At 39.6% G+C, this 5,512-nt stretch overlaps 1 pseudogene; it reads left to right on the forward strand.

Annotated features, from left to right (window-relative positions):
• Window positions 1-1,409: 1,409 nt before the first annotated feature.
• LOC143654913 (NADH dehydrogenase [ubiquinone] 1 alpha subcomplex subunit 5-like) lies at window positions 1,410-5,282 on the forward strand (annotated as a pseudogene).
• The last annotated feature ends 230 nt before the right edge of the window (window positions 5,283-5,512 follow it).

The following is a 5,512-nucleotide window of genomic DNA, read 5'->3' on the forward strand; positions in this document are numbered from 1 at the left end:
CACACCTTCCCAGCTGTGGAACAGTGAGGTCAGAGGTGCAGACTGCACACAGCCAGGAAGCTGTGGACAAGAAAGCGGTCTGAATAGGACACTAAGAGAGGAAAGATTGAGCCTTAGCCCATAGGGATTTGGTGCAAGCAGGGAGAGGAATTCTTTAGTCATCTGGCAGCAGATGAGAAGGCTCTGTTCTGTAGAACAAATGTTGGGAGCTATTGCTACCCCCACAGATAAAGGGTCTCTGGGAGAATAACCCCAAGTAGATTAATTTAAAAATTGAATAGCTGAAATCTTAAGGTAGGTACCTGCTTGAGGGCCAAAATGACCATTGCCAGTGGTTCTTCTAAGAAGAATCATGTTAATTTTAAATAGATTCCTCAAACCAAACAATCTTCAGGAATTACACATACTCAGTGGACAGGTCAACACATCTCAGCTATGCCTGGGACCTGGCCACTTTATGAAGATTGACACAATTATAATGTCTTCTGCCTTTTTGCTTTTTGGATGGCTAATCTCCTGCAGTCCCAGTAATCACTTGTCCCCTAGCCTAGCCCTACCCTACATCAAAAACAAATCAGTCTCTTAATTAACAGAGCAAATGATAGTCACAATCTGTTCTTGTTTCCCTTATGGTGCTTCCGCCAGTAACTACGCTTTGAACTTTCTCTCTAACTGTGAAATGAAATGTTGCTCCCAATTCCCACCCTTGCCTCCTTTGATGGATTCCACCTCACACAGCAAGTGGGAACACTAAGGAGCTCTAAATCCATATGCCCAAGGTCTGTATCCCCAGGGAAGCAGACTTCAGTACTACTTTCGGAAACCCATCACTAATATGGGGCAGTTACATTCTGTCTCACAGAATCAGCACGATTCCTGATTCCTGATGGAGGTCCTAACTGGCAGGTAAAGGAGGAAAGTGTACCTTCCTAAGACTAGACAATGTCCTGGAAGTATCTCAAAACTGTTTCCTGGGAGCCACTTTCTAAGGGAATCCATTGCATGGTATGTCTGCAAATCATTCAGTAAATCCATAGGTACTTTTGGTTTGTGTGTGGCTTACAGTAAGTGTAGGTGGGGAAGGTGTCTCCTTCCCACTCCCTTATTGTCTTCTTAACGATAAATAAGAAGGCATTGTTAATCTGAATGGACAGAGTCACTCGGTACATTTTACTAGTGCAGGTAGTGACTACCACACCCATTTATCATTCCTTCTCTAGTTTCTTCTTGCTATAAGGCTGGGCAGGACCTATACTAAGGCTCCATTTCCTTCTTTCATTTCCACCTTCCCTGATGCATGCAATAGGGCCCCAGGCCCTGATTTAGTCCTAGCCTTACTATTGACTACCCCTGTGTCCCTAAGGCAAGTCTGTATCGCTCTCTGAGATCAGAGTTTCATAATCTGAGAAATGGGAGGTAAAGTGGGGAAGGTGGATTTGGTAATCCCAAAGTTCACGTACACTAATGACTCTTTAGATGAGCTTTCACCTCTATTTAGCAGTGTTGTACAGTGGTTTGGCTATGGGTGGGTAGACAGTGCTAGAAAGTCATGTCAGAGAAGCTCTGGTTTAGTTCAGTGTTATCCTCTGACCATGTAGCCATGTTTGGATGTCTGGATCAGCCTAGCAAACTTCAAATACAATTCTCAGGCAGATTTTGTTCTCAGACAACTTTAGATAGCCTCTGAGAATCAAAACTGGCAGCTAGCCTCCCTTTGGGCTCATTCTGCTTCCTGGTCTCTGAGTGCCCAGGGGGTTTCTGTCTTGGCTCAGAGCACACAGACAGCAAAGACTAATGCAAAGAGGCAACAGGAATTTCCTAAGCTTCATGGGAAACAGATGCCCAAAGGAGATGGAGAGCTGGGCCGTGCATCAGGCCAACATGTTTGGCACCCTCTCTTCCCCACCTCCCTCAACGTCCCCTCTCCATACAACAAATATTGCCAAGCTATTTTTTTAAGGGGAGGTATCAACTGAGAAATAAAAAACTATGCTATATGGCAATAGAGGCATTATTTTGGGTTTTAGAATTGCAATTCAGGGAGCACAGATTCAAGTAGAAACTTAAATCATGTCCTGCCTTGGCATTTCCAGATGAGGGTTTTTAAAGAAAAACAATCTACGAGTTGTCTTTGGTTGCTAGATATTTGGAATACTCCAGTTGTCTTTCACATTAGATAGTATTGACACTCTTTACCTTGTGGTTCGTGTATGATATCCAGGTGTCCTTAGGGTTTTCAGGAACATTGTTGCTTGAGGCTTTACAGGCTGTGGTAGTTTGTGATATTCAGCTGAGATTGCATAAAAGTGACCTCCAGTTTGACTTCCTGTCTTCATTTGAAATCTCTTAGACAAAGAAACTGCTTTGTTTTATTTCTTCTAACAGAGGTCTTGACACTGGGATTTCAAGAGAGAAAGAGTTAATTGCTAGGTTTGAAGCAGATCAGATGGCTTGTTGGCCTAAAACTCTGTCTCCCCAAATTCCAGTAAGCATGTGCAGATTGATTACAAGATAGGTCACAGAACGTGTGTAAGAGAATGGTGGCCTTAATATGATGATGGGTGTGATTTTCAGTATTATAATGAAGTGTAGTTCACTTATAGCTTAAAGTTTAAGCTACTGCACATGTCACACAGGCCAATTTTGGTTAGACCCAGCTTTATTTCACAAGATACTTTTGGAATTGGAGTGGATTAGTTCTCTGCTGACTTATTAGGGTTGTCTTTATTGATCACAAGACTCTAACGTTGGAAAACAAGATAGAGGGGTACAAGTGAAGGTCAGTTACAGGGTTTTTATAATCACAAGATAAAGGCTGTATATAGTTATACAGTCATTATCAAAGATCAAGGCAGCCAGATTAAAGCTCAGCAGTTTAAGGTATTTTCCTCTGGCTATCCTGATACACTAGAAAGTGAAAAGAAAGTTCTATATAATTGTTCAGTTATCATAATCATTTGGTAAATCTTAACTTCTCAGTTACAGACTTTGGGGTCAAGGGAGCTAGGGTTGTTGGAATACAAAGACAAAATCTGTTTGCCTAGGACCATGAGTGTGTGTGCACAGAAATATGCACATGATTACGTCTATAGATCTTTGGAATTAAGGAACAGCAAGATAGAAAGGCTCTTTCTGAGTTCACAATCTTCATCTTAAGACAGAGAAATTGAGGTCTGAAACCAAGAATGGAGAAAAGAAATCCAGTCTGTTAATTCCCAGGGTGTATGCTTTTGTGCCTTGCTTCCAAGATGTTTTTTCTTCTTTTTTTAATTTAAAAAAATTGTTTTACAGTAAAATTAATGTTTTGGTGTAAAATTCTAGAATTTTAATACACATACTGATTTGCATAACCATGACCACAAAGATGAATTCAACACAGTTTCATCACCAAAGTACTCCCTCGATCACTATAATTTTGTCTTTTCAAAAAAAGCATACAATGACTTTTTTTACTCAATATAATGCATTTAAAATTATCCAAATTGTGGAGTGTATAGATAATTTGTTCCCTTTTATTGCTAACTAATAGTAGTCCATTTGTATTGAAGAAAATTTGGCTTGTCTCCAGTCAGGGCCATTATGAGTAGAGCTGCTTCAAACATCTATGGCATAAAGATAGACAGATCAATGGAACAGCATAAGGAGTGTAACAGCAGACGCACACTAATAAGGACAATTGATTTTTGACAAAAGTGCAAAGCATTTCAGTGAAGAAGGGACAGACTTTTCAGTAATGGTGTTGGAGCATCTTACTGGACATCCATATGCAAAAACAAGCAGACAAACAAAACCTACCACACAACCTCAAATAATACTTAAGACCTTAAATCCTCCTTCTCCTTCCTACTCTTCCCCTATCAGTGATATGCCTCTGAGCGCTAGGCCTACTAGTTGGATCTGTTCTCAGCCAGAGCCTGAGTAAATGAGGAAGCTTTAAGAAAGGCAATGAAGAGGGGAAAGAAGAAAGAAAAACAAAGGTAGAGGGAAGAATGGGTACAGCATCAAAGAAATTAGTATGGATGGAACACGAATGTAAAAAGTGATGAAAAAGCAAGATCAGAAAGGATGGCAGTTAGGTGCATAGTTCCTTTGGTCGTTTGTGATGAGAATATTGACTACTGGCCTGCAAGGATGTAAGCAATTCAGGACACTCCTAAGGAGAAGGGGGAAAATCTTTTTTTTTTCTTTCCCCACAGCAATTGTTGCTCCAGTTTATCCAGAATTCCATTTTCTTTCCTTGTGCTTTTGGGAATGGTGGGTTCACTCCACAGCAAGTCTTGGTATTTTACCTAAGCTCAATGGTGTGATGTACATTGCAGTTTTTACAACCTCTACGTCTCCTTGCAATTCCTTCAGTCAATCAAGACACTAAGAGAGGTAAAATAATCAATTCTTTCCTCAGTGCAATGTTTTTTAATTTAACTTCTGTCTGTGAAATCCCCAACACCACTAGTAGGCATCCCATGAACACTTGTCATAGAGTAGTACAAAAATAACTTTATCTATTGTATTCTCACTTTCAAAAAGTAGCCAAACAGAGGGTACAGACACTTAAATCTGTTGATGACCCATACCATTGCTCGGGTCTTTAAGGCTGTTAAAAACCTTCTCTTTATACTCTCCAACCAATTATTGCATTTCTCTTAGATAGAAACTTCTCATTTCTTGGATCAATGCTCTGTGTGCCAACCCCTCATCCCCTAATCTCCTAAACCACACATTGTCCCATCATACATCTTGGACTAGAGCATTGGAGCTTGGTGGCAGCGAAGGCAGAAGAGAAATCTCCATTCTTTCCTTCTTCATTTCAGGAATGGGAACAAACTGATGAGTACTGCTTTTATTTTATGGTCTTCAGAGTGGAATTGTGGAAATCTCACATGGAAATGGAAGGAAGAGAGAGAGCTGCAATTCATTGGCTTGTCAGTGCTGTCATAGAAGTTTTTCTGAAGAAGACCACTGGCCTTAAGGGATTGGCTGTAAGTGATAGTCCACATCAAAGGCTAAGAATATTGTACACAAAGATCTTTGATGTTCTTGAGCAAATCTCTAAAAAAATGTAGCATATGGAAAGTATACAGAACAGATTGCAAATGAGAATCTGAATACTGTTAACCAAATGTTAAAAAAAAACTAAAGACAAGCTTCAGCATGGTCAAATAGAAGAGGTGAATCTTCAGGCTGAAGGTGAACTAAGTCTGGTTAGAAAAATAATACAGTAGAAACCATGGGAACCTTCAGTGGAAGAACCTCCCACCAATCAAGGGAAATGGCCAATATAATCACTATTAAGTGACTTTGATATGTTGATGGAAAAATGATATAAGTAAATATCCTGATATATTATTAAAAATGTTTCCATATTATTGACATCTTAGAATCAAGAAAATTGATATAAAACATATTTAGGGGACTTCTTAAAATTAGTGATTACTTCACAATTATGATAATAAGGACTTGTGTACCAATTTTTTATCAAGATATCTTCACACATCATGTAGTCCATCCAAAG

Source organism: Tamandua tetradactyla, chromosome 14 (genome assembly GCF_023851605.1).
Source record: "Tamandua tetradactyla isolate mTamTet1 chromosome 14, mTamTet1.pri, whole genome shotgun sequence".
Lineage (NCBI taxonomy): Eukaryota > Metazoa > Chordata > Mammalia > Pilosa > Myrmecophagidae > Tamandua > Tamandua tetradactyla.